At 38.1% G+C, this 22,553-nt stretch overlaps 2 protein-coding genes and 1 pseudogene across 2 annotated transcripts in view; 1 reads left to right on the plus strand and 2 right to left on the minus strand.

The window, feature by feature from the left end:
* Positions 1-22,553, plus strand: part of Spryd7 (SPRY domain containing 7) — a gene marked incomplete at its 5' end in the record, with an annotated part of 92,842 nt that overhangs the window by 34,867 nt on the left and 35,422 nt on the right. The window lies entirely within an intron of this gene.
* The window catches only part of Trim13 (tripartite motif containing 13), a 60,509-nt gene that overhangs the window by 24,451 nt on the left and 13,505 nt on the right, over positions 1-22,553 (minus strand). The window lies entirely within an intron of this gene.
* Positions 11,362-12,788, minus strand: LOC104871159 (annotated as a pseudogene).

The following is a 22,553-nucleotide window of genomic DNA, read 5'->3' on the forward strand; positions in this document are numbered from 1 at the left end:
TTACACACACACACACACACACACACACAGGGTAAGACCATCTATTAACTCCAAGTTGAGTCTACATTTTGCTTCATTTTCACACGGGGCAGCAGAAGTCAGGACTGACTGGATAAGGACAAAGTCCAGGGAGAGAAGAGGGTAAAAGACCCCATGACTATAGACATTAAGCCAACAGTCCATTGGAACCCTGTCCCCATGGTCTACGTTCAGCAAAGACTAAAGTTCCGACCACATTTTTAATGCTTGGCTTGGACAATGACCACAATTTGAAATGAAAGGATAAAGGGGCCTTTAATGAAGACAGGGTGCCTCAAAAACCATAAGCTCCAAACTAGATGGGAAAAGCATGACTAGATGGATGCCAAATTTGCAGATATTGTAAAGAAACCATTGGTTCAAAAACAAAGGAATTTTTTTAGTCAGTCTTTTTAAATTTTTTTCTATTTTTGTTATTTTTATCTTTCCTTCATTGGGTTTGTTTCAGGGGTTTTCTCCCTTTCTCCCTCTTTTAGTTTATTTTCTCTCCTTTTTTCACTTTTTCCACTTCCTTATCTTACTTTTTTCCTGTATTTTGTTCATTCATCTTTTTCTTTTTCTTATTTCTTCTTTCCTGTAATTGTCCTCCAATACTATTAACTTCCTTTTGACTGGGTAGCCACACCCTCCCCTGCCTGTGCTGCCAACAGCTCCAGCGCAAGGAAGGTGGGATCCAGAACAGCTGCTGAGATCCGTTCTCCCTCCAGCCTGCCTGGGCCCAGTCGGCAGGCCTGGGTAGCCAGGCCCTCCCCTGTCTGTGATGCCATCAACTCCAGCACAACGAAGGTAGCCATGCAGGAGTCCCTGAACCATCCCATCCCCACACACACACCCTCAGGCCTCCTGATTGTGCCATCCCCCCACACAAACCCTCAGGCCTCCTGATTGTGCCAGTCCTTGGACTCACTCTGCAGAGGCATAGGTGATCATAAAGGGTATTTTGCTGAGCTCCCAAATTTGAACATCTTTAATGAAACGGCAGAGGGAACCTGTAGTAGAACTGTGTGGAGTTCAACCCTGCAGGAGGTCACAGAACTCAATTTGGGCCTTGCAGCCCAAAATCAGTCTGAATCTCAGGGATCTGCCATCTGCTAGCTGAGATCAAAGGACTTAGTTCTGCACATGGCTGCACATGTTGTATATTATGACAGCAGAGATATAGGACAAGAGGCCCTTCAAATTCATTTTTTTTCTTTCTTTTCCTCGTTCCACTCTGCAAATTCTTTCTTTCTTCTGTCCTCTTTCTCCAACTCAGTCTCTTCCTCCACCATATTATGCCTCATCTCGCTTTCTGTTCCTGCTCCTGCCCTCACTCAGATTTCTTCTTTTATCATTTTTTTCTGTATGTTATTTTCTTCTATTATTTTACCTCACTCAAGGGTCAATAGTTTCAAAGGAAAGTGAACCCCTATTACTGTTAAGTGGTTATATTCTTGGACTTATTCTTGCACTCTGTCTTTCCCTTTTGAATTTAATAGTTTCTCAAAGATTGTATGGTCATTCTATGTCCTCTGGCTTCACTTGAAACTTTTTCTAATTCTTTTTCTTATCTATTCCTCTCATCCTAACTCAGTCTAAGCCCCCATCCTAAGTAGTAAAGATGCTATATTGAAGAGTTTATTAACTGCAAACATATTTTGGGCTGCTTTTTGATTTTAATTTAATTCACATGGTTTAAAGGTGCTAGATTAATGACTGCCACAAGTGGTCAATTTGCAAGTTCTGCTTGATCCTATTGTGTTGCTGATTGTATCAATTGGGATAAAGGATTGTGATTGATTTCATGAGTTGTCTTCTCTGACATTAAGAAATCAGGCTCTAGAAAATTCAAAACAGAAATAATTTCCCAGATAACCATAGAGATGGTGAGCAAAACGAAAATCATGATTTGAGACTGTAGAACAGAAAGTGACAAAAAAATAAATGAGCTCAGGACCATGATAGAAGCCATGATGGCCCAGCATTAATAAAGAAAAGGAAACAACAAATGCCCAACATAGGAAAGAAATGGAATCCATAACAGATTCAGATATCCAGGAGATTAAAAATTCTATTGAAACTGTTCGCAGCAGAATAAAAGAATGTGAAGATAGAATTTCAGCTATAGAAGACAGGATTGCACTCAGTGACTGTGAAAAGAGAGGTCACTTAAAATCAGTAAGGGATCATGAGAAATCGATCCAACAACTCCTAGATGATGCAAAGAAGAATAACATAAGACTTATAGGAATCCATGAAGTACCAGGAGAAAATACAAATGACTTTAAAAAGTTGTTCACAGAATTAATGACAGAAAACTTCCCAAACAGAGCAAAAGAATTTGAAATACAGATAAGTGAGGTATATAGAACTCCAACTAGCCACAATAAAAAAAAAACCTACACCTAGACATATAATAATTAAGATCCCAGAAACCCAACAGAACAAAATACTACAAGCAGTAAGAGAAAAGAAACAAATCACATGCAAAGGAAAGCCCATCAGAATCACAGCAGACTTTTCAACACAAACCCTCAGGTCAAGGAGAGCCTGCAGTGAGGTATTTCAAGTCCTAAAAGAAAACAACCTCCAACCTAGACTCTCTTTCAAAATAGAAGGGGAAATAAGATACTTCCATGACAAAGAACACTTGAGAAACTTCATGAATACCAAACCAGCAGTATAAGGAATTCTAAAAAATATCCTAGAAAAAGATAATGAAGGTCACAACACCATGAGGTCCAACAGACCAAATCAAATAGGTAAGGCAAGAAACTAAAAGGAAAGGGGGAAAATTAAAAAGAGTCAACAAAAGGACAATAACATGACAATAAGAAGTCAGTACATATCAGTTATAACCATCAATGTCAATGGCATCAATTCACCAATCAAGAGAAACAGACTGGCAGAATGGATTAACAAGCAAAATCCAACAATATGTTGTATACAAGAAACACACATAGTGCAAAAAGAAGCCCATAGACTGAAAGTGAAAGGATGGAAAACAATTCTTCATGTGACAGGAGCCCAGAAAAAAAGCAGGGGTAGTAATCTTAGTCGCAGACAAAGTCAATTTCAAATCAAAACTTATTAAGAGAGACAAAGAAGGCCACTACATTCTTGTAAAGGGAACAATCCAAGAGGAAGAAATGACAATCATAAACATATATGCACCAAATATAAATGCCCCTAACTATATAAAACAAATATTAAATAACATGGAAAACCATTAAGCACTAATACAATTGTAGCAGGGGATCTAAATACCCCACTATCACAAATTGACAGATCATCTAGGAAAAAATCAACAATGAAATACTAGAACTGACCCAAGATTTTAAACACGTGGACTTAATAGTCATCTAGAGAGTGATCCACTCCACAAAATCAGAATATACATTCTTTTCGGCTGCACATGGGTCATTCTCCAAGACAGACCATATACTAGCTCATAGAACAGGTTTGAATAAATGGAAAAAAGGAATCGAAGTTATCCCTTGTATATTATCATATTGTAGTGCAAACAAGCTGGAGATCAACAGCATAAGAAACCATAGGAACTTCACAAACATGTGGAAATTGAACAACACTCTCTGGAACAATCAATGGGCCACAGAGAAATTAAAGAAAAATTTAGACATTTTTTACAAATAAATGATAATGCTAATACAACATATAGAAATCTACGGGACACAATGAAAGCAGTTCTACGTGGAAAATTCATAGCATTGACTGCCCACACCAGGAAAACAGAGCGAGCTCAAATAAACAAAGTAATGATGAATCTTAGACTCCTAGAAAACCAAGAGCAAGAAAAACCCAAAGCTCATACAAGAGAGGAAATTATAAAGATTAGAGCAGAAATCAATGCAATGGAAACTAAGAAAACAATACAAAAACTAAATGAATCAAAGAGTTGGTATTTTGAAAGAATAAATAAAATTGTTAAACCCTTAGCTAACCTTAGCGGAAAAAAAAAAAAGAAAAAAAAAGGAAAGAAAAGGCTCAAGTCCATGCAATTAGGAATGAAAAAGGTAAAGTCACAACAGATCCATCAGAAAACCAGAGGATAGTCAATACCTATTTTGAGAAACTGTACTCTAATAAAATGGAAAACACAGAAGAAATGGACAGATTTCTATGTACTTATGAATTACCAATGTTGAGCAAAGAAGATAAAAACATTTCAAATACCCCAATTACAATCAGTGAAAATGAAAATGTAATTAGAAGTTTACCAACAAAGAAAAGCCCAGGTCCTGATGGATTCACTGCTGAATTTTATAAGACATATAGAGAAGAACTACTGACATGACTCTTTAAACTTTTCAATGAAATTGAAAGGGAAGCAATACTTCCAAATTGATTCCTGGAAGCAAGTATCACTTTATTCCCAAACCAGGGAAAGACCCAACTAAAAAAGAGGACTATAGGCCCATCTCCTTAATGAATATACATGTAAAAATCCATTATAAGATACTAGCAAACAGAATACAGAGAATCATCAAGAAGATCATACATCCTGTCCAAGTCCAGGGACGCAAGTATGGTTCAACATATAAGTCAATAAATGTAATACACTATATTAACAGAGTCAAGGACAAAAACCATATGATCTTTTCCATAGATGCAGAAAAAGCATTTGACAAAATTCAGCACCCATTCATGATAAAAACCCTGCAAAAATTGGAATAGATGGTCTATATCTCAATTTAATAAAGGCTATCTATGAAAAACCAACAGCCAACATCATGTTAAATGGCCAAAAACTGAAAAGTTTCATGTTAAAATCAGGAACAAGACAAGGATGCCCACTATCACCACTCCTCTTCGATATGGTGCTGGAAACATTAACCACAGCAATTAGACAAGAGAAAGAAATTAAATCAATAAAGATAGGAAAGGAAGGAGTTAAACTGTCATTATTTGCTGATGATATGATACTCTACATTGAAGACCCCAAAATTTCCACCAAAAGACTTCTAGACTTAATTGACACTGTTAGCAGAGTAGCTGGATATAAGGTCAATACCCAAAAATCAACAGCCTTCTTGTACACAAATAACACAGTCACTGACAGAGAAATTAGGGAAGCAATTCCTTTCACAATAGCATCCAAAAAAATGAAGTATCTAGGAATCAATCTAACAAAAGAAGCAAAAGACCTCTACACTGAAAACTACAGCACTCTGGAAAAGAGATAGAAGAGGATATAATAAAATGGAAAGATCTACCCTGCTACTGGGTAGGAAGAATCAACATAGTGAAAATGGCCATACTACCAAACTGCTATACAGATTCAATGCATTGCCAATTGAAATTCCAACACTATATTTCACAGAAGTAGAAAAAAGAATCCAAAAATTCATTTGGACCAGAAGAGACCTAGAATAGCAAAAGCCATCCTAGGCAACAGAGATATGGCAGTGGGTATAACAATTCCCAATTTGAAACTATACTACGAAGCCACTGTGATAAAAACAGCATGGTACTACCCAAAGAAAAATACCTGAGGACCAGTGGAACAGACTGGAAGATACAGAAACAACTCCAGATGTACTCAGCTACCTCAACTTCGACAAAGGAGCCAACCATCCTCACTGGAGGCAAGATAGCCTCTTTAATAAATGGTGTTGGAAAAACTGGATCTCAACCTGCTAAAGATTAAAACTAGACCCCTATCTTTCACCAAACACTAAACTAAAATCAAAGTGGATTAAAGATCTAAATATTAAACAAGAGTCACTAAATTTGCTGAAAGTTAAGTTAGGCAGAACTCTTGAAGACATTGGCATAGGAAAAGACTTTATGAACAAATCCTCAGTAGCACGGGAACTAGTAGAAAGAATCAACAACTGGGATCTCATCTCATTAAAAAGCTTCTGCACTGCAAAAGAAACCATCAACAGAACTAAAAAACAACCTACAATGTGGGAAAAAAAATTTTACCAGCTGCTCCTCAGACAAATGACTATTGTCAAGAATATATAAAGAACTCAAAAAAAATCACCCCCCATATATAAAGACCCGAATCAAAAATGGGCATCTGAAATGAACATACATTTCTCAGACAAAGAAGTAAAAGCAGCAAGTAAATATATGGAAAAATGTTCCACACCACTGGTCATTCGAGAGATGCAGATGAAAACAACACTGAGATTCCACCTCACCCCACAAAGAATGGCTGCTAGCAAGAAATCAAACAATAACAAATGTTGGCGGGTTGTGGGGAGAAAGGAACCCTTCTCCATTGTTGGTGGGAGTGGAGTCTGGTGCAACCACTATGGAAATCAATATGGAGATACCTCAAAGAGCTGGAACTAGAGGTTCCATTTGACCCAGCCATCCCTCTGCTTGGTATCTTTCCAAATGAATTAAAAGAATCATATCACAGTGATAATTGTGCACCATGTTTATAGCGGCACAGTTTGTAATAGCTAAAACTTGGAAACAGCCCATTTGCCCTTCAGTTGGAGACTGGATAAATATGTGGTTTTTCTATAAAATGGAATACTACTCAGCCATACAGAATGATAAACTAGAGCCATTTATAGTAAAATGGATGCATATTGAGGGTATATTCTTAAGTGAAATAAATAAGTCACACATGTATAAATACCAAATAGTTTCTCTGGTGTGAAAAACTATAATGGTAGATAAGATCCAAATGGTATAATTGACAATGTGAAATAGAAAGAAAAGGCCTAAAGGTGTTTGGGAAGTGGGAAGGGTAGGGGAAAGGAGATAAGGGAAAAGAGTAAAAAACATGAGAAAATGAAAAAATGGAAATAAAGTATTTGTAAATAGGAAAGGGAGGAGTGGGTGAAGAGAGGGCAGGGATAAAGGAAAAAATGAGAACCAAGACCTGTCATGTAAAGGTAGAAGATCCCAATAATGAATGTAACTGTACTCTATACCTAAAATGTACTAATAAACTCAATGAGAAAAAAAAGAAACAAGATAAAAAATGTGAGAAACAAGAGACACATACAAAAAAGTAACTCACAGACTGAAAGTCAAAGGTTAGAAAACAATACTTCATGCAACAGGAACCCAGAAAATATTGGGGGTAGCTATTCTACTTGCAAACAAAGTAGATTTCACGTTAGAAAGAAGAAAAAAACAAGTTCACTACATAATTAAGGGAACAAACGAAGAGGAAGAGATAACAATCTTAAATATATTTGCACCAAATAAAGTCACACCTAACTGTATGAAACAAACACTAGTGGATATGAAAAATCAGATAAGCACTAATACAACTGTAATAGAAAAACCTCAATCTCCAGGGTCAAAATATACACAACAACTAGATTAAAAAATCAACAAAGACATACCACAGCTGAACCAAACACTTGAACAAATGGACTTAGTAGATATCTAGAGTGTTTTATTCAACAAGAAGAAAATACACATTCTTCTCTGCAACACATGGGACTTTCTCCAAAATAGATCACATACTAACTCATAGAACACGTGGGTCATAACAGTGGATTACCTAAACACATACCACACTTTCCTAATGAAAATTTGTACTTTACCATTATAGTATCTGGCTGTGTATCTCAGTCTATGAGCCTGGAAGATACAGGAAGCAATTTTTATGTTTACTCACTTGGTATAATGAGTGGCAAGGTGTGTGCACATGTGCAAAAGTGTCGCACCAGGACTTTTACCCACATGATGCTTTGTGTAACAATTGTTATTTATTTATTTATTGGTACCGGGGATTGAACTCAGGTCCTTGCATTTGCAAGGCAGGCGGCAGAACCACTGAGCTAAATCCCCGGCTTGTGTAACAATTTTTACATATGTTTCCCTGAGCATCAAGGGTGTTAAAATACATCCACACTATTCATCTATTATATAAACATGTACTTTACCATAATGTGGGTGTGGCTCACAGTAGCTGGCCCTAGAGAAAGCACAACTTGGCAGACAAACAGCGAGGTGTGTATAGGAGCTCTGAAGCAGCAACAGGTGTGTCCATAGGATTTTTTAAAAAAGCTTTCTTTTGAAAAGAAGAAGTTAAAATAAAAAAAGAAGTCAAGATTTGCAAGTTTTGGGGGAGGTTGAAAATGAATCATCATGTAACTCATGCATGGACGACGACGATGACGATGATGATGATGATGATGATGATGACTTTAACATTGGCTATGTAAGCCGAAGTTCCTGTGATAGTGAAATGGAGCAAGAGTCAACCAATATCGACCAATACAGACACAAGAAATGAAGACCACTCTAATTCAGATGACAGAGAAAACAGCAATGTTAGAACATATTTGACTACTTGAAATGGTACACAACATTACACAATCAAATGGACTGGTCCAATGTTACAACATTAATCAATTCTAGCATCACACACTCTAGATCCAACCATATCTGGAAAAAGCCCTACCTATGACCATGTGAGGCTTTGGAGAGACATCTAAGCACAAGCCATAACACCATCTATGACAAACCAACAGGCAACATCATTATAAGTGGACAAAAACTGAAAGCTTTCACTCTAAAATCAAGAATAAGACAAGGATGCCCACGATCACCACTCCTGTTTAACATACTTCTAGAAAAACTAGCCAGAACAATTAGACAAGAGAAAGAAATAGAAAGGATAGGAAAGGAAGAAGTTAAATTATTAGTGTTTGTGGATGACATATACTCTACATGGAAGACTTCACCAAAACACTGCTAGAATTAATAACCACAGCATAGCATAGCAGTATACAAAGTCCACACTCAATAGCATTCTTGTACACAAACAGCACACTGAAAAATTAGAGAAACAGCAGGTTTTACAATAGTATCAAGAAAAATGAAATACTTAGGAATCAATCAAAGGAAGTGTAAGACCTTTACATTGAAAATTTCATTACTCTGAAAAAAAGAGATTGAAGAGGATATTAGAAAATAGAAGGATATTCTCTGTTCTTGCATAGGCAGAACCAATACAGTACAAATGGCTATACTTCTAAAACTTTTATAGAGATTTAATGCAATTTCAATAAAATACCAGCAGCATACCTTACAGAACTAGAGAAAACAATCCTAAAGTTCATATAGAATAAGAAGAGACCCAAAATAACAAAAACAATTCTGGGAAACAAGGGAAAGGAAAGGAAAGGAGTATCATAATCCCAATTTGAAGTTATACTAACAAAGTTACTGTGATTTAAAAAAAAAAAAAAAGCATGGTACTGGCAAAAAAAGAAAAAACCCAAAAACCAGATTAAACAATAAGTGGAACAGAATAGAAGATGCAGAAAAAGCTCTAACCACACTCAGCTGGCTTATCTTTGACAAAGGGGCCAAACACCTTCACTGAAAAAAAGATAGCCTCTTTAAAAAATGGTAATGGGAAAACTAGCTTTCCACATGCCGAAGAGCAAACCTAGACCCATATCTCTCACCACATCCTAAATTAAAATCAAAATGGATCAAAAATCTAAATATAAAAACCAAAACACTAAGTCTACTGGAAGATAGAATAGGTAAAACTCTTGAAGACATAGGTATAGGCAAAACACTGATCACAGGAAATATTAAAAAGAATCAACAACTGGGATTACATCAAATTAAAAAGCTTTTGTACAGCAAAAGAAACCAACAGTAGAGTGAAGAGACAATCCAAAGAATGGGAAAAAATTTTAGCAGCAGCTCAGACAAAGGACTAATATCTAGATCAAAAGAGGCAAAGGTTACTGTATATTGGTTAAAAGAAGAATCCAACAGGAAGAGATAATAATTAATATATATGCAACCAAACAATGGCATATCCAGCTTCATAAAACAAACATTACTGGACATAGTAGACATAATTATAATGGCTGACCTCAATATCCCATTATCATAAATAGATCATCTAGACAAAAAATCAACAGAAATATCAGAGTTGAATAAAACCTTTGAAAGCATGGAGTTGAATAGATATTTACAGAGTGTTCCATCCAATAACAACAGAATACAGATACTTTATCCAAAACAGACTACATATTAGCCAATAAAGCAAGCTTAAGTAAATGTAAAGGAATAAAGTAAATGCATATTCTGATAACATTATCAGATCATAGCACAATGAAGCTAGAAATCAGTGACAAAAGAAAACAAAGTATGCAAATGCTTGGAAATTAAACAATATACTTTAAAATAAACATTTCATTACTAAAAAACTAAATGATAATGCCAATATAACATACCAAAACTCATGGGACACAATGCAAACAGTCCTAAGATGGAAGTGTATATCTGTGAATGCCCACTTCACAAAAACAGTAAGTCCAACTAAAAACCTATTGATAAACCTCAATGTCCTAGAAAATCAAGAATAATTCAAATTGAAAGCTAATACAAAGAAGGAAATTGTAAGGATCAGAGCAAAAATCAATGAAATTGAGATAAAAAACAAAGAATCAGTGAATTGAAGAGTTGGTTCTTTAAAAGAATAAAACAAAGTAGACAAACCCTTAGCCAATCTGAGAGAGAGAGAGAGAGAGAGAGAGAGAGAAAATCAATGCAGTAGACATGAAAAACCTGTCCCTCCAGGATGAAGTAATAGCCTGTGCTATCCCCATAGCTTGTGCCTCTTTGCAGTCAGCCTCCACCAGGGAAGTCATGGGTCCTTTGCCATCAGTTCATGTAACTGCTCTCTAGAATGCTTTGTTCAGAGTCCAGTGCGTAATTAGAAATGTCAAATCCAAGCACATCCAAGCTCAGGGAAGGACATCAGCTGCAGCAGAGAAAGGGAAGCCACATCTCCTTCTTGGCACCTCATATCTATGTGCAGCTATTCCAAATGGAGGAAGGCAAGTGAGCTTGCCAATCCGTTATTACCATTAATTCTATTTCCTGAGAATTAGACATGCCATAAAACTTGTTTCCTCCATCAGTTAATCCCCAACAAGTATTCTGGGTGAAAATCCCTAGAAGGGACATGTAGCAATTAGTGACTTGGGGCTTAGGGTACCACCTTGCAGCATAGGGCACTCAATGGTGGGTGGCCCTGGGCAATTTTATTACTCATTCCCTGAACCTCAACTCCCTCATGAATAGCACCCATTTCATAATGATAATTAAATCCACTAATGCAAAAACAGTTTTTGCCTGGGTCATGCTATACTCTCAACAAAGGTCAGTCATCAGATTCCATTATTTATGAGCCCATGTCACCACAGGATGGAAGGTTTAACAGAAAACAAGTTTTAGCTCCCAGGACACATGAGCTGCCCATTTGTCCTTAGTCTCCACGGCTGTTCTGTCTTGGATAGCTGCTAGTTGTCTTTCATCTGAAAAACTGAGAAAAGCTATCTGGGCTGTTTGAGTAGAAGAAAACACCAGCATTTAATCTTCCAACCTGGTAGACCTGGACACATTCTTGTTGATGTGGAAGACTTTGTCAGGGGTGGCAGAGAAGCCAAGACCAGTGCTGTGGCTGAATTCCTAACTCATGGCCTGGTTGTAGTCCTGCTGTAGGTTAGTTCTGCTGTAGGGTGTCAGCTGCCACCTTGCCGAAGGCCATGTGGGTCTTGTAGTCATGCTAGGGAGGTGACTGAATGAAGGAGACAGATTTTTAAAGCCACCCGTAAGTATGAGAAATTTTGGTTTCTATTCCTTGTTTTCAAAACCTGCAGTATCCCACTGGCCAAACTGAGTCCCCGTCCACTTCCTGAGTTCAGAAGTTTGTCTCGCCCAACTCCTGATTGATCTCTTCTTGCAAGGCCTTTTGCCTCACCTGGTCTATGTGCGCCTCATCCGTGTGGCCTTTCTTCTCCAGCACTACCTCCAGGTCTGTCTGGATCCTCCTTCAAAGGGTCTTCTACTACCATGCTCTCTTTCTTTTTCTTCCTTTTCTGAGCCAGATCCTCAACAACTGGCTGCTCTGCCTTTTTCTTAGCCTCTGTTTTCTTCTTCCCTAGCTCCTAGGATCATCTCCTATTGGGATGTACTCTAGAACCTCAACTTTGATTGGCTTCTTCTTTCCTTTCCTAGGGCTGCTCGCCATGGACCTGTAGAGCTCAGAGTGGCCAAAGAGGGTGGACTTTTTTCTTCACTTTCCCACTGTGTTCTCTGGAGCTGCCCTGCTTCTGCTTTTGCCCCAAAGCCACCTACTCCTCAGCATCCTTCCCCACTGTGCAGCCATACATAGCATCTCTGGCCTTACAGGGCCAAGGGTCCTAGATGGGGCAGGCTGTGGTATCCTGGGCCTTTTTTTCTTTCTTATGTTTTCTGAGTTTCTTTTCAACTCTGGTGGCCTCCTTACCCTGTCTGGGGTCAGGGGAGGCCTTTAGCTGTGAGTCTTGTGACATGGCCAAAGGCAAGGACTTCTTTTTTTTCTCCCCACTGAAGTACTCTGAGTGGTCAAGGGCTTGCATCCTAGGGCTGGGTGACTTCTCTTTCTGGCTTGTGATGTGGGCTCATATTCTGGGAGCTCCTCACAAAGGGTGCTATGGTCTTTCTTTTTCGTTTTTTTTCTTCTTCATCAGGGGCATCTCAGATGCCTACCCTTGGCTCACAGTTCTAGAGGGGGTTGTGGCCCTTATAGGAGTAGTATCAGCAAAATAATTGCCATATTTATAATTGAGTATTGAATCTCTGGTTCTTTCACCACTTTTTTCTTCTTCTTGTTTTTTTTCCTCTGGGAGTCCAAGACGCAGGTCTACTTTGTGAGTCTTGGTGATCATTTCTGCAGGTCAAACCTCACCACTTCCATGTGAGACACTATGTAGCCGGCTGGCCTCAAACTCATGACAGTCCTCCTGCCTCAGCCTTCCAAGTGCTGGGATTATAGGTATGCACCACCATGCTCCACAGCATTCCTATACACTAATAATGAACCCACTGAGAAAGAAATTAGAAAGAAATACCATTCACAACAGCACCAAGAAAAATTATTTAGCAATTATCCTAAGGTAGTGAAACATCTATTCAAAGAAAACTACTGTACTCTGAAAAAAATCAACCTTAAGAGAACAATAGAAAATGGAAAGATATCCCTGTTTCTGTACAGGCAGAACAGATGTGCAGATTTAATGCAATTCCAATCAAAATATCAAAATCATTCTTCACAAAACTAGAGAAAACAATCCTAAAATTCATAGGGAACCAGAAGAGACCTAGAATAGCAAAAACAATCCTGAGTAACAACAGCAAAGAAGGAGGTTTAACAGTCCTGGACTTGAAGTTTTAATACAAAGTTACAATGATACAAAATAAACACACAAAATTCATAGCATTCCTATACACTAATAATAAATTCACTGGGAAATAAATTAGGAAAGCAATACCATTCACAACAGCAATAAGAAAAAGTAAATAGCTGGGCGTGGTGGCATACACCTGTAATCCCAGAACTCAGGAGGCTGAGGCAGGAGGATCACTGTGAGTGATCCAAAAAGGAAATCAAGGAGGACATCAGAAAATGGAAAGATATCTGTTTCCTGGATAGATAAAGCCAATATAATCAAAATAGCCATACTTCCAAATGTGACATATAGATTTAACACAATCCCAATCAAAATACAACAGCAGGGCCGGGGATTTAGCTCAGTGGTTCTGCTGCCTGTCTCGCAAGCACAAGGACCCGTGTTCAATCCCCAGTACCAAAAAACAACAACAACAACAACAACAACAAAAACTAACAGCAGATCTGGGATGTAGCTCAGAAGTACAGTGCCTGCCTGGCAAGCATGAGGTCCTGAATTTGATCCCGGTACAGAAAAAAACAAAAACAAAAACAAAAAACAAACCTACAACATTTCTCACAGATCTAGAGAAAACAATCCAAAAATTCATATGGAACTAAAGAGACCCAGAATAGCAAAAGTGATCCTCAGTAAAAAAAGTCAAAGCAGAGGGATCTCAATGTCAGATTTGAAGATATACTAGAAAGCTACTGTGATTAAAACAGCAGGGTATTGGCACAAAACCAGACATGAGGATCACTGAAATAGAACAGAGAATGCAGAAACAACCCCAAGCACATTCAATTAGTTGATTTTTGACAAAGGGGCTAAAAACTTATGCTGAAGGAAAGATAGCCTATTTAATAAATGCTATCCACATGCAGAAGATTGAATCTAGACCCACATCTCTCAACACATACTAAACTAAAATAAAAATGGATCAAAGGACTAACTATTAAAACAAAAACAATCTGCTGTAAGATAAGATAGGTAAAGGCATAGGGAAGGACTTCTTGAACAGAAACCTGACTGCACAGGACGTAGTACCAAGAATAAACAAATGGAATCATAAAGTTTCTGCACAGTAAAAAAGAAAAAAGACAACAAAAAATAACCAACATAGTGAAAAGAAAACCTACAGAATGGGAAAAAAATTCCTCAGACAGAGGGTTAATATCTAAAATACATAAAGAACTCAAAAAAATTAGACTGCTAAAATAACACTCAACCAAAACTGGTCTAGTGAAATAAGTCAAACACTTCTAGAAGTAGTGCAATGGCCAGTAAATACATGAAGAAATGCTAAACATCACTGGTCATTATAAAAATTCAAATTAAAGCAACGCTGAGATTCCATGTTACCCCAGAAAGAATGGCCATCATCAATAAATCAAATAATAAATGTTGATGAGGTTGTGGGGGGAAAGAACCTTTCTACTCTATTGGTGGGAATGTAAGCTAGTACAACCACTATAAAAACCAGTATGGAAAGTCCTCACAATACTAAAACTAGAAATTCCATATGGCCCAGCTACTCCCCTTCTAGGTATCTTACTAAAAGTTAAAGATATCATATTACAGTGATAAGTGTATATGGTAAGTGTATACCATGTTTATAGCAGCACAATTCATGATAGCTGAATCTTGGAAACAGACTATTTGCCCATCAACTGATGAATAGATAAAGAAAATGTGGTATTTTTACACAATGGAGTACTAGTCCACCATAGATAAACTTGAGTCATCTGTAGGAAAATGCTTGCATCTTGAGACCATAATTTAAAGTGAATTTACAGAGACACCGGCTTAAATATTATGATTTCTCATATGAGAAACCCAAATTACAAATAAAGAGCAAAAGAAAAGATAGATAATAGGAAGTGGGGAGCTAGATCTTTCTCAAATGGGAAAGGATCAAGAGATGGAGGAGGGTCAAGAGAGGGGAGGGAAAGGGGATGAAAACATGAATCAAGATGTGTTATATAAATGTACCAACTCCACACAAGGGATGTAAACATTATGTACTGCAAACGTACTTAAAAAAAAAAGCCTTACTTCCATTCATTCAGTATGGTGGTGCAGGCTTGTACTCCTAGTACAGCCTCAGGAGACTGAGGCAAGATTGCAAGTTTAAAGCCAGCCTGAGCAGCTTAGTGAAACCCTGTCCCAAAGAATAAAAAGGGCTCTAGGTTCTATCCCTAGTATGTGGGGGGCGGGCTATTTCCAACCTTTAAAAACTACCTCTGGTATGCTATCTGTATGCATTGTTAAAATTATGTCTTCCAAATGTTTATGTATTTTATATTTGTAGATTGTTAATAAGTACCTTTTTATGTACTAAGCTCTGTCATAAGAGCTCTAATCCTTTTAATAATACCAAAAATTGGTACTGTTATTACCTTTATTTACAGATGAGAAAATGAAGGCACTGAGAGTTTAAGTAATTTCCCTAAGGTCACATGACTAAGAACACACAGAAACTCAAAGCCAGGTAGTTTGGTCTTAGCTATATACTAAACCACTAGGCTGTGCTACCTCCCTAAAAAGCTGGAAAAAAAAAATGATATACTTAGGTGTCTTAGTTACTTTTCTCATTGCTGATACAAAATACCCAACACTCCCAAATTAAGGGAGAAAGGTTTATTTTGGCTCACAGTTTGTAGAGATTTCAGGCTATAACCAACTGGCTCCAAGGCAGGGTGGCAAAGTAGACAGGCATTGCAAAGGAGAAAGAGTTCGGGAGCAGGAAGTAGAAAAGCAACAAAAGTTGTGAAGAAGCAACCAGAGACAAGCCTCTCTCTGTCTCTTATATACGCCCCTAAGGGCAGGTAGCCCTACACCACTAATCCTAGCTCCCTAATCCTAACATCGCACCACGAATCAATCCTAACATCACACACTCTAGATCCTGCCACAGCTGAAAAGCCCCACCTATGAACACATGAAGCTCTGGGTGGACATCTAGACACAAGCCATCGCATTGTGTGTGTGCATATAATTTTACATATTAGATATACATTTTATGCATACATTTTTCTTTGCTTTAAAAAAAAAATAGTGGTGATAAAACCTGGGGCCCCTTGCCTGGCAAACAAGTGCTTTACCAATGAGGTACATCCCCAGCCCAATGTATTTTTTAATTTTTAATCTTTCCTTTGTCTTTTTCGTGTGTTTGAGTGTATGTATGTACACCCAGTGGTACTGTGCTGTACCACTGGTTTCTGTCAGCTGCGGGTGGAGAGAGACAGAGATGGGGGGGCTTTATTCCAACTCTCCAAATTTTTAGCACATGCCTGAAGTCTAGTTTTGAGAGAAGCATAATTTTTCCCTAATACATCCTCTTTAAGAATCCAAAGTACCATCTTCATAAATCTTAGTTTCCTCCTTTAAGAAATGTGGAAGTTGGATTACATGAACGACCTCACCAAGTAAATAAACTGTTCCAATTTAAAACTTACTAAAATTTCCCAAAGACTGACCAGGCAACTGTTCATCTGTAATGGTCTTGTGACTGTGGATTAAATGTAATGAAGGTCTGTTCTGCTCAACTGACGATATCCTAAGGCGTCTGTGCAAGTTTAAATTTAAACTTCTGGCCAGTTTCAGTCTGGCAACTTCTGGGACAAGGTAGCAACGTTTAAGTAACAGCCTGAGGCGCAGAGGGACACAGCCCAGCGACGACTGGCGCACGCGCGCCCTCTGCCGGCCTTGGGATGTACCCCCGCGTGAGAAGGGCACCCCTTTGCTCTCAAAAGTTCTGCAAGAACGAGTGACTTCCTGTCCTCGCGTTGCTTTTCAGCTAAGCAACGTTCGTTCAGCGCTTTCGTAGGCTAGGTACAGCCTTAAAAAAAATCGTACAGTCTAAGGGGGCACACCTATATCAGAAACCTTATAATACCATTTAAGAGGTGAATCACTTGTGCTGCACCTCGTGACCCCATTAGTTTGCAATCACAAGTTGCAAGCAAGAGCCAAGAGCCCAAATCAAACAGCACACTACAATGGCCTTTTGTTAGGAAAGGAATGGTGTGACTCACTGCAGATTTTCTCTCGGAGTAGAAATAGAAGCAACCAGCTAGCTAATGTTGCTACCTAGGAGACTCAGACCCCCTAGGCGTAGTCCAAACCCCAGTGGCCAGCCCTCCAGGGCAGAAGCCGCAGGGGCTGCAGAGAAGGGTCAGCGTCTCACAGGGAAAGGGCAGAAGTTAAGGGCACATATAGGAGAATAACAATTCATGTTGACATTCAATTAGTAAGCATATTTAAACTATAAAACTAACAGCTTGGTGTTCAGGGGTCAGTCAGGAAGATAGCAAGCTCGAGGCCTGCCTGAACAATTTAGCAATGCACTGTCTAAAAAGTAAAAAGGATCGGGATGCAGCTCAGGGATAAGGCCTTGGGTTTAATCTCCAGTTTCAGAATATGTATATATCTCTCTCTCCAAGGATTTTTTTTTTTTTTTTGAGCTAGGGTCTCACTGTGTAGTTCAAGTTGGCCTTAGTGCTGAGATTACAGGTGTTCACCACCATACCCAGCTACTCCTGGCATTTTTTGCAACAAGATGCTAGCACATCTTTAGATCTTGTTAGATTTTTAAAATAGGATTTTATCTGCTCATGCATTTCCACCTAGGCCTGAAGGTCCCCCTCAATTTCTAAATACAATTCTTTTCTGATCCTTTTCTCAAACTTTTTCAGGTTCTGAAAACCCATAGCAATTTCGCATGACTAACTTTGTCTCTTCTAACATTATTTTTTTCACTTTAGAGAAATTCTGCTGATAACATATCCATTATACCAGCCAGGAGGAAATAGTACTTGGAAGAGGAACTTGTTTTCCTAAGTTCTTTTCAAAAGAGGTGAGGGGACAAAAAGTAGAGAAATACACTGCTCAATGCAGTCATCATTCTGGACAGAGTTTTTGAAATCATGACCTAGAGAAATATTCATCTTAACATCAGAACACGGATGTAATTACCAAAGAGGCTTTTGCTAAACCTTCTCTAAAATGTGTCTTATGAAGGGTGCAGTTTAGAAAAATCTGTCCAAAAGAGAAGGAAGGAGGGAAGAGAGGAAGGGAAGGAGGGAGAGGGAGGAAGGAAGAGAGGAAAGAAAGAAAAGTAACCTCATGAGAATGGAGAGAGGGCCAAAGAAAAAGAAAGAAAGAAGGCTGGGGGCACAGAGAGAATTAGGAAATAATCATGGAGCTGGGGTTCACACCATTGTGAATATCTGAAACTTACAATTCAAATGTAAGATATATATATAATCTTTGAAAATGCAGGCAGAACAGAAGAGCATAAGGTTAAAAAGTAAAAATACACTTTCACACACCAAACAGGCACTAAAAGAAGCAGGAGAAACCAGGATGAAGGTGAGGCGGAAGCTGAGAGCACCCAACACAAGCAACTTACCAAGACCAGCTTGGACACATTGTGGCTGAAACCAAGGGTTTATAGCTAATGGCTTAATAGGAAACCCTTGTATAGGTTTTTCCCCCTGAAAATCCTTACCTATTATATCTCAATAAATATGAGGCATGTTGCCCAATAAGATAAAAATCTCCATCAAAAATACCAAAAACCATGCTTATCTCCCTATTTTACTTAATTGGCAGCAACAGACACAAAATCTGTTTTTACGCATGCCCAAAATGTTAACAAGGTACCAGTAGCAATTTTAAACAAAGCACATTAAGCTTTGTGGAGTAAATTCAGTTAAAGTTTTTGTGTGAAACAAATATACAGATGTCTCTGAAGAAAAGGGGCAGCTGGAATGTAGTAGTAAATGCTGACCCAAGATTTTCAGTGCTAGGGCATTGGTCAGTAAGGGCAAGTGTTCTCCTACTGAGCTATACCTCTAGTTCCTCTTGTCTCATTTATATGTCTCTAATCTGTCCTCATTCATGAAGGTAGGGAGTGGGAAAAAAGAGGGCTGATTAAATTTATGTCTATAACTGGTGCATGTGTTAGAATGTCACACATCTTGTGGAAAGGTTGAGACAGTCTTTTGTGATACAGCCTTAACATGAACGTGAATCCTGAAGCATGGTTAACATATAATGCCTGATCTATCATATAGGTAAATAGTATATATTTTAATAACTGAATGTGCAATCATGTAATATGAATACATATATCTATACAATAGATACAAATATGTGTTCTATTGTTTTTTGAGACAGGGTCTTGCTATGTAGTGCAGACTGGCCTTGAACTATGTAGCCCAGATTGGCCTCAAACTCACATCAATCCTCCTGCCTCAGCCTCCTACGTGCTGTGATCACAGGCATTCGGCACCACACCTCAGAATAGAATTTCTGGAGTTAACTGGTGGTTTCAAGAATTTCAGTTTAATATGTATTTTTCTATAGCTTTGTGTGTATATGGACACACATACAAACATGTATTTAGCTTTTGGACAAAGAGCTATGCATACACATTTATCTATTTATTTTTACCCTACTGTTTTTCTTAATAGCAACAAAAGAAAAATGCAGAAAATATAAAGTGAATCTGGAGTAGATTCTACGCAATCAACTTTTTAGAGTCTCTATCAGAGAAATATAGTTCAATCTCTTCATAGTTATTCAAATTAGTACAATAGAATAGAGATGTGAAGACTGGGCTCAAGGCGATTCAGTCATGTTAATTCAGTGTTTAGAGCTGTTACCAAATTCACTTTGAAAGAAAAAGGGTTATGACCATCGTTATTTCTAGGGTGCTGATCTTCATAGTTAATGTAGTCAATTTTTAATCACAAGCTACTTTATTGGCTTGCCTGAGGAATCACTGTCACAGAGACCATAAATCCTGAAAAGAAATACTGCATTCTCTCTGCAGACCTATATGGGAACCAGAAGGTGGTCCTGGTGAACAAGCACAGAGAAGTTTGAAGAATGAAGCTGCAATAGCATTAGACCAGGAGAGCTTGAGCATCCCCAACTTAGACATCTGTTGAACCACCTTAGTTTCCCATTGCATCTACATCAAAGCTACTAAGACTACTGTAAGCCTTGGGCCAGAAGGGGTACACAGTTGTAACCCTACATTCCAGAGGCCGAGGCAGGAAGGTCATGAAGGCCATCCTGGGCTTCAGAGGTAGTATGATGGGATACAAGGAGAGACCTATCTCAAAAAACAATGAAAGGAAGGGAAGGGGAGGGTAGGAAAGAAAGAGAGAGAGAGAGAGAGAGAGAGAGAGAGAGAGAGAGAGAGAGAGAGAGAGAGAGAAGGAAGGAGAGAGAGGAAGAAATTAAAAGAAAGAAAGGAAAAGTGAAAATAGAATAAGCCATGAATTGAAGCTACATAGGAACAGGAAAAAAACCAAAACACTGTATCCCTATACTTGACCAGGACTAGTTCACAGTAAACAAAGATAAATTTGAAAATGATAAACCAGAAATGTAAAGTAGAAAAAAGGGATGAGGTAACTAGACTTAAATAAAACCTCTAGAGATTAAATTCAGGAAATTAAGTTCAAAAGGCTGTAATACCCCATGGGCAGAATACAGGTCTAATGGCAATATCCTTACCTACATTTCCTGTTGCTCTAGGGCTCATCACATTTCTAGATATTTTTTCAAACATTTTATTATGAAAATTTACAAACATAAAGCAAGGTTAAAAGAACTTTATAGAGAACACCGTATACCATAGACTCTACCATTCACATTTAACTACTCTTGGTTTATCCTATATCTATTAAATTCTCTATGTATTCATCTTTCCATGTTATTTTTGTTGCACTAAAAATATAGATATCAGTAGACTTTCCTCTAAATAATTCAGCTATATTTGTTGATAATTTTTCCTTCTGAAGTAAAATTTATACAAATTTCCAAAGCTGTTTTTTTTTTTTGTTTTTTTTTGTTTTTTTCCAGTACTGGAGTTTGAACCCAGGGCCTTCTTTACACTGAGCCTTTTTTTATTTTGAGACAAGATCCTGCTAAGTCACTAACTGCCCAGGCTGGAGTTGAACTTGCAACCTTCCTAACTCAGTCTCCTAGCACTGTGGGAGATATATACCACCATGCTAGGCTACAAATCTTAAATGTACATTCCCAAGTTGTAGTACATGCCCACACCTATGTACTCAAGATATTGCTGTCAAGATACGGAACATTACTATCACTTCAACAACCTCCATCCATAATTGTGTATATGTGTGTGTGTGTGTGTGTGTGTGTGTGTGTATGTTGCTGGGGTTGAACACAGCATGCTTAGTAAGTGTTCTACCAAATTGGGCTACACCCCAGCCTTTATTATTTTTATTTTGAGACATGTTCTAGCTAAACACCTTGGCTGGCCTCTATTCAAAATCCTCCTACCTCAGCCTCCCAGAGTGCTGGTGTATCAGATATGCACCAACATACCCAGGTCCCTCATACATTTTTAGGAGTTTTTTTGTTTTGTTTTGTGTTTGTTTTTTTAAGGGAAGAAGACAATACAAGTGTTGAAAGTTTAATATGTTTCAAGTACTGCTTAAAATAGCTGGGGAAGACTTATTGGAGGTGTTATTTTGGGGGTAAATACAACTGCATGAACATCATCTTAGTAACTCAGGTAATTAGATCCAAGACAATGATTATCTGCTGCTCTTAAACTTCAGACAGTCTCAAGTTAAGAAAAAGACAAATCTAAACATAACAGTTTTAGGAAAAATATTTTCTTCTTTCACGGACATCCTCATTGACCAACATAGAAGGAAAAGTGCTCATTCACATCCCTGACTTCTGTCTTACAACTCAGACTGCATGGGTCTAGCTGCTCATGTTTGGTCACTTTCTACAATTTTTCTAGTACTTAGCTGTGGGGGGTGTGTGCTAAGGGTTGAGCCCAGGGTCTTCCCTTTGCCAGGCACATGCTCTACCTACTGCCAGCCTTAGGCAAATTTAATTATTAAAATCAATAAGTCAATAAGCTTTTCCTCCTCAAATTATGTTAGAAATCATTCAAAAGTGCTAATTATTCTAAAATAACAAGATAAAATTATTTACATTACCAGATTTGATCTTCATGTAAGTAGCAGTCTGATGTACAACATTTCAGAAGTTACAGCTTCAGGCTGTACAACATGGAATTTCAGTCACATCTGTGCAGCACCTAGATATTGTGATGTCATTAAAATGCTACACTGAGATTCTCTTTTCATCATGTTTATTGTTTATGTTTTGGTTTTGTGCTGTGTTCTGTGTATTTGAAAAAACAGCCACCTCTCTCAGTCTTTAGGGACTGGCTACAAACATGGGAAGACCTTTGCCCATCATCTTCATTACAGATGTTTGGATTCTGAGATTCTCAAACCTTTCTGGGGATGCACACATCTCTGGGCTCAAGTGTATAATTTTTAA

This window comes from Fukomys damarensis, unplaced genomic scaffold, assembly GCF_012274545.1.
Source record: "Fukomys damarensis isolate Sample0158 unplaced genomic scaffold, DMR_v1.0_HiC HiC_scaffold_38, whole genome shotgun sequence".
NCBI lineage: Eukaryota > Metazoa > Chordata > Mammalia > Rodentia > Bathyergidae > Fukomys > Fukomys damarensis.